This window comes from Pteropus vampyrus, unplaced genomic scaffold, assembly GCF_000151845.1.
Source record: "Pteropus vampyrus isolate Shadow unplaced genomic scaffold, Pvam_2.0 Scaffold81, whole genome shotgun sequence".
Classification (NCBI taxonomy): domain Eukaryota; kingdom Metazoa; phylum Chordata; class Mammalia; order Chiroptera; family Pteropodidae; genus Pteropus; species Pteropus vampyrus.
The window spans coordinates 6,835,728-6,847,247 of NW_011888862.1; the positions used below are offsets into that span (position 1 = coordinate 6,835,728).

Below are 11,520 nucleotides of genomic sequence, written 5' to 3' on the forward strand. Positions count from 1 at the left end.
AAGGGACCCCATATATATGGGAGTCAAGGACAAGTCTGGCAACTGAAGCTTCTATGCCATCCTGAGCTAAGGAGTGGAACAGGGGCCTGATGATTCAAAGGGAAGGAGGGCAACTTACAGAATGATAAGAGCAGATGTTTGGTTATTAGATGTTTGTCCTGCCATATAGGTAGGTTATTCAAATAAAAGTTATTTCTGGTGATAGCTCTCTTTTTGGGCCAGGCCCCCTACCTAAACTCTTTTAGGTAGTTAAGGGAGAAGGAAAAGGTTTTCTTGAATGTACCGGGTCTTGATTTATCTTCGGCTAAGAATGAACCACATGTCATGTGTTTTGCTCCCCACCACTAACCTGATACAGTGCAGGAGAACATTACACAAGGGCACCGACACCAAAAAATGAAGATCATTGGGGACCATCTTGGAGGCAAGCTGCCACAGCACTAGACTCTACTACCCCATCCCCTTGGCCACTGATTTGCTTAAGGGATAGGTATGCGACTCAAATGAGGCCTGTCAGAGTGCATATCTGAGAACCACATTTTCCTGAGATGGGAGCCACTCTCATTTTCTTTGGATGTTAAGCTATGATGCTATAAACTGGAAGGTTTCACAGCATGTTCCCGAGTCCATGGAGGAAAACCTTATAAAGTGGGAGAGAATGAAGCCAAACAGAGAAAGAAGCAGAGCTAAGAGTTGGAAATAAAGAATGACTTGCTAACATCTTGTGGGTTCCTGGATCGCCCCCATGATTGACGTTTACCCGTGGATTTCCCAATAACACAAGCCAATACATTTCTCTTTCTTTGCTTAAGCCAGTTAACTTGGATTTCTGACTCTTGCAACTGATAGGGCTTGGACCCAGGCACAGCTTGAAGAAACTCCTGGCAACGAATTTATCCCACAGGAATAGAGAGAGAATCGAACCTGGTGCAGTGACAGAGCCTTAGCTATGTGAAGAGTAACCTCCAGAAAGGAACTGGTCACTCAAATTTTTCTCATGGCCTCACTCCCTTAGTACAAGGCCTAAACCCTTTAGGTAAAGGAGGAGGGTTTTTTAAAAAGTGGGAAAATGGTTTCATCATAAATTCTAGAAGTTTGGGGCAAAAGCAATCCCAAGTTTGTGCCTTTGTGACAATGGGTCACATCAAGTGGAAGGAGAGGTGTTTTCACAGCGCAAGCACAAAACACAGTGGGGGCTTTGCATATTGGAGAAGCCTGGCTCAAAGCCACAGCTGGAGCTGTGATGAGAGGGGCTTTCTGGTTGGTGCCCTGATACTGGGTGTGGCTTGTAAATGTTCCTGCTAGAGCTGATTACTTTCCCTACCCCTGAGGAAGACAGATGGCCCATCTCTGACCTCTTTCCTTACATGGCATTGAGAAGCCACTCTGAGTTCACTCTCCCAGTTCTGCCCTGGAGCAGCTCCCTCATGCCCCACCTGGATTTTGTACTGCTCCAGTCCCTTCCCTGGGGAGTTCTCATTATATATGAGTCCTTGCAAAGGTCCAGACACAGAGCTTTGCCCCCAGTAAGTGCTTCAAAAATATTGGTGGGGTGAAAGCCTTGAAGGGGAGCAGAATATACCACCCCAAAATTTGCCTCTTTGGCATAAAAATTATTTTAAGATGGTTTCTTTTAAAGAAGCAGCAGACTTGGGGAAATCTCTGAAAATTGAGAAGTTACCCTTTTATAAGAGACATTTACACTTATAAGCGAAATCTCCATTTGTAAGGGTGTCTTTCTCTCCTTATCAGGAAGAGAAGGATGACCAAATCTCTAGAAACTCTCATTAATGCTGAAGGCAAGGACTTAAATCTGCCTAGCAACCTTACTAGTGTTTACTGTGCTTTCTCTGGTCACCTCCCATAACTGGATCCCCCTCTACCCATCTTTTTTATCTTTAGCTGGGGATGATATTTAAGGTGCTGTCTTGGGCCATTTCAGGGAGTTACTGTTTTCTTGGGTCTCTCCCATGAATACAGGGGGTACCCAGTTATCTGCTCATTTTTCTCCTGTTAATCTGTCTATTATTACAGGGAGGCCAAGAACTTTTAGAAGGGTAGAAGGAAAATGATTTTTCCTCCCACAACAGCCTAAATGAATGAAAACATCAATTCTGGCACCATCAAATGAAGACATAATAAAAATCAAAATTTTAGATCCTTCTAGTGCTCAAAGAAATTCTAAAATCCTTATTTAAATGCTCCTAAAGAACTTTTAGGCTTTTAAAAAGTTTTAGTTATCTAAAAACGTTTATCGGTGTTACTAAACGAAAGACAGCAAGGAAACAATCTCGGTTTCCTTCCAGGAAATAAACTGCTCTGATAACACACAGTAACTTTCAGGCGCCTGCCACTTTCAGACAGCAGATGGCACTGTGAGACAACTATAAGCGACTGCTTGCCGCATAGCCAGGAAGAAGCCGGGGAAAAGCAAAATCAAACACAGCGATTTTGTGCTGGATCCGGACCTATTTAAAATCTACGCCTCCAAGGAAGGTTCTCTATAGAAGTTCCCTACCCATGCGTGTGTGCTATTCTGGTCTATCCCCTCCCTACTTAAATGTTGTCCTCGGAACAGCGGCACTGACATCACTGGAGAGCTTGTTAGAAATGCAGAATTTCAGACCCAGACCCTTTGAGGCAAAATCCACTCTTTGGGCAATGTCTTAGCTGACCTAAAGCGTTTGAAAAGTCCTCAGTTATGCAAGAAGCGCAGATGTTCACCAGCGTTGCAAAACAAAGCGAAGCAAAGCAATCTCAAATAGTCCTTGTCCCCTTTAAGAAAAAAACTGCTCTTGTAAAATATTCGCTAAAAGAACTTGTGGTGCCTGCTGCTTTCAGGCAGCAGATGGCACTGTGGGACAACTCTAAAACTACAGTTTTTCCTGCAGCTAGGAGAAAGCAGGGGAAACGCAGGATTCAACACACCAATCTTTGCTAGATCTATTTAAAATTTAGGACCTATTTAAAATCTACATCTCCGAGGTCAGAAGATTAGGAACTCTTCTGGATGAGAAAAAATAAAATAAATCTGTGGAGCCAGTGGTGAAAAAGAAGACAAGAACTTTCCTCCGCAAGAGGAAAAAGAAGTCACATTGCTATGTATTGAATGTCAGAAAAGTCCTCTGAAATTGTCTCTTTAAGATCCATTGTTAGAACTCCAACTCTTTCTTTGAATTACTGTTTAAAACACAAATGCTCCTAGGAGGCAATTTGTCACCTTGCTTTGTCACTCCCTGATAGCAAAGAAACTCGTCCACACAGGCAAGACTTGCTGGGGAGACAGGAAAAAGAATAAGTATGATGCTCAGGGGTAGAAGCCTGGGTGGGACCCCAGAGTCAGGCCTCTGGGCATTAGGACTCAGGGGCAGGGGACTCTGGAAGGGAAGGGACCAGACTCCAAATATGAACTCCCACAGGCCTCATCAGAGGCATTTGCCTCTGGATGGGTTATAAGGGGAGATGGAGTCTAGACATCCAGGGTCTGAGACAGGCGCATGCTCCGCAGCCTCCTTCGGGGACAGGCCTCATATGTTGGTCTTGCTCTACCCCACCCAAGAGCCCTAGGTCTGCTTTGTTAACACGTGGCCATGGCCTCACCCACTGTCAAGTCTTGTTAAAGGAAGACCCAATATGGGGTTACAGATGACTGAAAACTAGATTAACGGGTATCTGAAGAACATGAAACTAATTCATCATATATAATTTACAGAACTCAAACCATGTTGGAGACATATATTTTTTTTTAGGAAGAACAATACCCACACAGAAATTCCACTGCTAAGAGTCTCCGTACGTAGAGTTGCCAGATTTAGCAAAAAGAAAAACAAAACAGGGACTCCCAGTTACATTTTATTTTCAGATAAACAATGAACAATTTTTGTGTGTAAATATGTCCCGTGCACTATTTAGGACAAACTTATACTAAGAAATTATTTGACATTTTTCTGAAATTCAAATTTAACCAGGTATCCTGCATTTGATCTGGCCACCCAACCACGGGAAAAATTGTCACACGCAGATCAGGGAGACATGGGCAATGATGCTCGTCACAGCCTTGTTATATAATAGAGAGAAAGCAGAAACAAACTAACTAGGCCTCCTGTGAGGAGAGAAACACAGTCACCCCAAAACCACAGGTTGTTAGGGGGTTGCCGGGGAGAGAGGGGCTCTCTCATCAAACCACTCTTCCCCTGCTGTGTCTCCCACTGGCAAAGCCCATCAGAAAGCAAGAGGCCAAGGGAGCATGGAGTTTCAGTCTTTGGAGGTCAGCTTCCAGGGGTGTGCGGGGGCCAACTGGGAGCATATCCTCCCAACTTCATGTTCAATGACGTCATATCAGAAAGTTGAAATTAGCCATGGTGGGAGTATTTACTCCATGGAAATCAGCAAATACTACAAATCAGGGTAATTTTTTTCCCCGTTGTGCTTGTGCTAACCATTTACCAGAACCCATTGTTAGTTTCCCTGGCACAGAGCAGGATGGAGAAGGATTGAGAATGCATGTGGAAGGGAAAATGGAGACTGCCCAGCGTAACTGTTGTATTGTAGTCCATTGTATGAATAAACCTCCATTTATGTATCTGTTCTCCTAAGAAGGCAGCCACTCTTCCATTAGAAATACACTGCTTTAGAGATGTTCGGAAGAGGGAAGAAACACTGCAAAGACCCTTGGAAAGCTTCACAGAAGAGAGGGACGGAATGGGGTCTTGGTACTGGCTGGGATCCGTATAGTGGGTGAGAAGAGGGTTAGCATTCCAGACAGTGAAAACTGAATGTTGCGAAGCACAGTGGGCACAGAACAGGGCATCCTGGGTGGCCAGCGGTGTGTTGGGTGGGTTGGAGGCTCTGGCCCAGGAGGGTGAAGCTTGTTGGAGCAGGACTTTGTTAAGTCCAAAGCTTCTCTCCATCTGGATCATTCTGCTCGTGACTCCACCTGCCAGGCAAAGAGCAGTCTGCAAAAGGCCTCCAAAGTCCTTTGAGGAGCCTGGATCTTTCTTTATAGAGCGTGGGCAGTCATAGCTTTTCTTAGCTAAGCAGTGACAGGATCCAAGCTGTGAATTTAAGCAGATCGGCTTGGCAACTCCACACATTGTGGACTGAAAGGGAGAGATAGCCAGAGGCAGAAGAAACTGATCAGAGGTCAAACCCATTGTTGAATGACATGTGGAGGCAATGACCTGAAGTAGAACCATGACCCTAGGAGTAAAAATAGGGAAGAAATGGAAAAAAGTCAGCAAATCATTGACAGAACTCGGTAAGTATTGCATTCAGAAGACTAGGGAGAAATTGGAGAGGGCTCCAAGGGTTGAGAGAAGAGCGATGTCCTTAAGGACAGTGAGTGAGTGCCATTGGGAGGGGCAGGCAGCTCTGGGAAGATTAGAAGTTCCCTTGTATAAATTTTGAGCCCGAACCAACACCTAAGTGGCCAGTCTGTTAAGCAGGAGATTTGAGACTGGGTGCTGCTGATTCAGACGTGGGCGCTGTCTTAGAAGCCATGGGATTGTACATGCTTTTCGAGATGAATAAGAGAAATAAAGGTACGCCAAAGGCCTTTTCTCAGAGAATAAAGATTAGGAAGATAGATGGAACCAGGGACTGAGAAAGAAGGAGACCTGCATCAAAGGGAGAAGCAGACCGTGGAGAGAGTGTGGTCTCTGAACAGCACAAGAGGAGAGTCAGGTTTCCACAGGCCTTGGCAATCGCTTGTCCACCTCGCATCCTGTGGGCAGGACAGAATCTAGTCCAGATGAGTGTCTCATGGTCTCTAGCTTTCTCTCAGCTCTGGCCAGTCGCAGAGCCCGGGATCTGGAATCTTGACCAAACTTTAACTGTCTCAGGAAGCTTTCATGTTACCAGTTCTTTCATTTCTCATCTATCTTTAAATGACATTACTAATTAAGTTTGTCTTGCTCTGCAACCCCGCAGCACATTTCTTGCCCCTCCATTGGCCATCAAATAAATCCCTCCAAAGGAGATTCTGGAGTCATGTGCCTGGGTTTAAATCTGGGCTCCACCATTTACTGTCTGTGACCTCGAGCCAATTACTGAACCTGCCATGTTGGATTGAGTTTATATCCCAGGGGCCTAACACAGTGACTAATGCAGTTAGTAGTTATTGAGTTTGATCAGATTTTGCAAACCCCCTGGCTCCACATGTCACTCCTGCTTTGTCTTCATATTTTCATTCTGTCCACACCGTGATATTTTCAGCAGAAAAGCAGGGAATGTTGACCACGTGTTCAAGAAGTAGAACAGTAAAAAACAGAGAAATGGGATGGTATCTATAGGCAGTGAAAGGCTTTTCCAGGACTGGGAAGACCTGTGTGTGATTGGAGGAATGAGGAAAGAATCGATGTAGGTTTGAAAGCTGGAAACGGAAGGAATCTTGTAGGGCTGATAATTGAGAAGAGGGCGGGAAGGATTTAAATCATGAGCACCTCGGAAAGGAGCTTGCCTTTCTTTTATTAAAAATATATTTATTTCTTTGGAATAGAAATATTCCATTGTAGCGACTCTGACTAGATTTGTCCCTCTGACTTTCCAGAACCCACAAGCTCCAAACAGGGACCTGAACCAAGTCTCAGGTTTGAAACCTGCTTGCTCTTCTTTTCACCTAGCCTCCCAAGGCTCCACCCTTTACTGCCCACCACCGTCCAACTAAAGTCCCAGTGGGGGTGCTCAAGTGCATAGCAGCTCAGGGATCAGACCCTTGCCCCGCAACAATGCTCTCTGATGTCTGATAAAGGAAAGATTTGGAGATCTGGGAACTTGGCATCCAGGCAGACATAGTCTTCAGCTGAGGCTGGAAGATGAAGGTAGGGAGTGAGAAAATAATTAGATTTAGAAGGCAGGTTAACTGGCGCACAAAGAAGCGGAGGCCTATCAGGAACCACATTACTGCCTCAGGGATGAGGGGGGTGGGACTGGCTGAGTGAAGTCAAGTCAGGAAGGAAAGCAGAAGTGGTGACAACAGGTGGGAAAAGCCAAGTGGGAATACTCCATTCCCAAGAAAAGTTATAGGCGATCTGGAGAGGCCTCAGCCTAGTGCAGCAGCACTGCTCGGGTACAAGAAGGAACTGGTGGTTGTTGCGTGGTTGGCTCTGTTGGATGTGAGCCTCCTTGTCTCCCAAACAGAGGTTGTAACTCTTGGGAGGCATGGTCTCTTTGAAAATAGGATGAAAAATATGGACCATCTCCTAAGAAAGGCATACAGGTGCACACAACTGATCCACATTTTGCATGTAATTTCAGGGAGCCATAGACTCCCCCCCCACCCCCAGAAATAAATCCATGAATCTCAGGGTCAAAATTTCTTCTCAGGAAATTTTTTTTTTTTTTAATGATAAGGAGTCATCAGAGAGTTTTAAACATGTAAGTGGAGAGGTCTGATTTATATTCATATATTTTTAAATTTAAATCTAATTTTTAAAAATTGAAGTATAATTAACATTACATTATATCAGTTTCAGGTGTACAAAATCAGGATTCGATATTTGCATATACTGTCACAAAATGACCACCATGATAAGTCCACAGAACTTTTAACTTCGCCCCCTTTCATCATGGAAATCGAAGGACTTTATTTCCATAAATTAGAGAATTTTTGAATTAGTGGTATTATCAGCAACCTAGTGCTCCCCAGCCCTTCCATATCACAACTGAGAAAGCTGAGATACAGCAACAATATGCTCGCAAATCCTCTTTAATAATGGCATGGACTTTCTACCATGGTGTTTCCTTCCATTTCCGCTCTTATTTTCAACTCCCATGGAGTAGTAGAGGAGGAGCAGAGGAGATTAACATGCTCTGGGAACCTTCAGGTATACTTTACCATAAGGCAGGTGTTATGGGTTAAATTGTGTCCCCCCCCCAAATTCGTATGTTGAAGTCTAACCCCTGGGGACCTCAGAACGTGACCTTATTTGAAAATAAGCTCCTTGCGATGTAATCAGTTAAGATGAGGTCATGCTGGAGTGGGATGAACCCCTAATCCAATGGGACTGGTGTCTTTATAAAAAGGAGAAATTTGGACATGGAGACATGCACACAGAAAGAATACCATGTGAAGATGAAGGCAGATTGGGGTAATGCATCTATAAGCCACAGACTGCCAAAGGTTGCCAGCAAACCCTCAGAAGCTGAGCCAGAGGCCTGGAACACATTCCCCCTCACAGCCCTCGGAAGGAACCGACTCTGCTGACACCTTGATCTTGGGCCGCTGGTCTCCAGAACTGCGAGACAATGCATTTCTGTTGTTTAAGCGGCCGGGTTGGTGGTACATTTCCAGCAACCCCAGCAAGCGTAACCAGTGAGGGAGGTATCTACCTCTCCTGTTTGAGCACAGTGCCGTAAGTACATGTGCTGACTCCTGAGTCTTATGGGAAATGGCATGAGTATTTCTTTGAAAAGTGGAGGCAGGAGCGAAGGGACATGAAGTATGCTGAGGCCCCGTCACAGAGGCCAGTTGGTCGAAAGGAAGCAGGTTTGCTTGGTGAGGATCGAGCAGACTTCAGAGCTGGGAAATGATGAGAAATTGGGTCACAGAGTGGAGCAGGATGCTCAAAAAGCTCAAAGTAAATGAGATGGGGTTTATGTGGATTTGGTCATGGGGCCTTTGTTTGCGGGGCGGGGGGACTTGAATGCCATAAATAATCTCTTCAGCCCTCATCTTCATGAAAGCTACCTTAAATAAATATACAGTCTAAATAAAAACAGTGTGTCGACATAAACATATAGTCTTTAGGGGAGGTTGCCAAACCAATTTGTCATCCTAAGCCCTTTTGAATGAATCTGCTAGGGCTGCCATAATAACGTACCGCAGACTCGGTGGCTTAATCAACAAAAATTTGTTTTCTCATAGTTCTGGAACCTCCAAGAGCAAGGTGTCAACAAGGTCTCAGTCCTCCTGAGGCCTCTCTCCTTGGCTTGCAGATAGCCACCTTTTCCCTGTGTCCTCACATGGCCTTTACTTTGCATGTGTGCCTGGAGCCTCTTCCTCTTATTGAGTCACCTTGGATTAGAACCAACCCGAAAGGGTCTCATTTAACCTTAGTTACCTCTTTAAAGGCCCTATCTGCAAATACAGTTACATTGGGGGTCCAGGCTCCAACTTGTGAATTTGGGGGTAACACAATTCCTTTTGTGATACCCCTTCTGTGAAACACGCCGAGGCTCTCTTGTAACGAAGAGAAATAGCTGGAGAATTACAGGGTGCATGACTGATATAATATCACTTTGGAATGGAGAGCAGAGTTGCTAGCAGAGAGAAAAGGAGGTTGAGCTAGGGGAGCCAGTCAAAAAGGGAGACATCATGTAAGTTAGCTGCGGTAAAAAAGGTTTTTTTTAATTTTAAGTGGAGAATGAGGGATTGAGAAATTCATGGCACTTATATGATGGGAGAGATATTGTAAATGAGAGGAAGGGGAAAACTGTGTTGCAAGTATTGTGGGAATTGCCAACTGGGCCAGCCCTGGTACTCTTTCAAGGACTCCAGTGAAGTTCAGTTACCTGTGGAGGCGGGTCTGTGCTACCGTGAGTGCCAATCAGGATGTAGACTGGATCATGTGGGTGCTGAGTTTGATGTGAGTTATACAAGAAGCCAAGTGTACAACTCAGGAAAGAGAGTGCGATCAAGCGTTTGCCCATGATTTGCACATTTTTAACTCAGGTGCCTGAGTAACAGACACCACTACAACTGGATGCTTTAAACAGGACAAAATGCAAAGCAAAAAAAGAAAAAAGTGAGTAGATGAAACATTAAATATAGACAGAGGATTTCCCAGATGGTGTCAATTTGGCACCATTGCTCTCTCTCTCAAATTGTTTAACGATGACTAATTCTTTTCCCTAATTTGACATTTTGAAAGAAACCTTTTGGAACCGTTTTAAATCTGAAATAGAGGCAAAGAAACCTTTGGGTTGCTGAGTAAATATAGGCCTGGTTGCAGTAGTTTTGTTCATTTCACCTAATGGTAATAAAATGTGATACTTTTTGAGCTTTAACTAATCTAAGGAAGGTACAATTACGAGGACACCAAGAGTTAAAGAGGGGCAATTACTCATCTAGGCCCACCCCTCCCCGTGAGCAGCAGGGCTCACGGCAAGCCGAGGGGATGCTAGGGGATACGAGGGGATGCGTGTGTAATGTAAGTATAATGCTGCGGGGTGGGCCTGCACCCACGTCTCCTTTCTTATCTATTCTGTCTGTCTGTAGAAATTTATCACAATTTAATGAATGAAGGAACTCAATGCATATTTTTTATTTTTTTTTTATTTTTTTTTAGGTGAGGCAACCCTTGGTTGACCTCACAGATTGCAAGGACCTAGTCAGCTTACAATCCCTTATTTTTTTAACTTTTTACGCCTACAGCACCTGGTCTTCTAGGTGGTCTCCCATCCAAGTACTAACCAGGCCCAACCCTGCTTAGCTTCTGAGATCAGACGAGATCGGGCTTGTTCAGGGTGGCATGGCCGTAGACTAGAACTCAATGCATATTATCTGAAACTCATCTATTTAGAAAAGTGTAAGGGTTATCACCTTTGATTAATGCTTGATATACATATCTATATGTGTGTGTGTACAGGAGAAGGAGGAGAGGGAGAAGCAAAGGAGGAGGAAGAGGAGGAGGTAGAGGAGGAGAGAGACTTCAACTTATAAAGAAGTTTCGCTCCAAAAGTTTACTTTTAAGTCGATAGCATTTTCTCTCAGAAACAGGGTTATAGTTAGAGGTTAGTTAAGGGCCCAGGTCAGGCTGCAAAAGCACATTTAACCAAAGTCCCAGAAGCATAGTAGTATCATAGAGCCAGAACACCATCTTATGACAGTGTTTCTGTGGAAAATGTTTTGAAGATTCTGACTTAAAATGCCAGGGATCTCCCTTTGGACCCTTCTCTTCTTCTCTCCCCACCTGTGGGTCACTTCCCCAACACCAGGTGCAGATAGAAGTTGCGCTCAGGAGCAGAGGCATGCGATATGGTAAGTGGTCAGAGTTGGGCTGATAGATGGGGCCAAGAGCAGGCCTGGCCTCCTGGGGGACAGTGGGGAGTTGTGACAGGGCACTTTTATGGAGCCTGGGATGCTCCACCAGCCTCTTTTTGTTTCTTCAGCTGGTGCCAGCGATGGCCACCTGTTTCCCTTTCTACTACTATTCACCCATGCTTCTAGTAACTTTCTCTTTTCCTGGTCTGTTCTGGAAAAGTACATGGCCTCCATGTTTCTTTGTTACATTCCTGTCCCTGAAGGAAGTATTTCACATTGCAAACATTTAGTCTAGAATAATGGTCAGACTTTGGCTGTCCTCACACTTTATCTTAAGAGCTATAAAGATTCCTTCTGTGACAAGTTGGATAAAGCCTTAGAGCCACTGGGTAGGCAGATGGTTGAGAAATGGGGACATCACTGTGACCAGTACATGTTTCCCGAGGAAAAAGATTTGAGTGGAATAGAAGGGCCATTAGCCCCAAAATATCCGCATTAGATGACCTTTTCTAGGGAAGGTGCAGGTTAGGAAGACTTTT

At 44.6% G+C, this 11,520-nt stretch overlaps 1 pseudogene; it reads right to left on the reverse strand.

Moving 5' to 3' along the window:
* Nucleotides 1–10,363: 10,363 nt before the first annotated feature.
* On the reverse strand, nucleotides 10,364–10,481 carry LOC111741779 (annotated as a pseudogene).
* Between the last annotated feature and the right edge of the window lie 1,039 nt (nucleotides 10,482–11,520).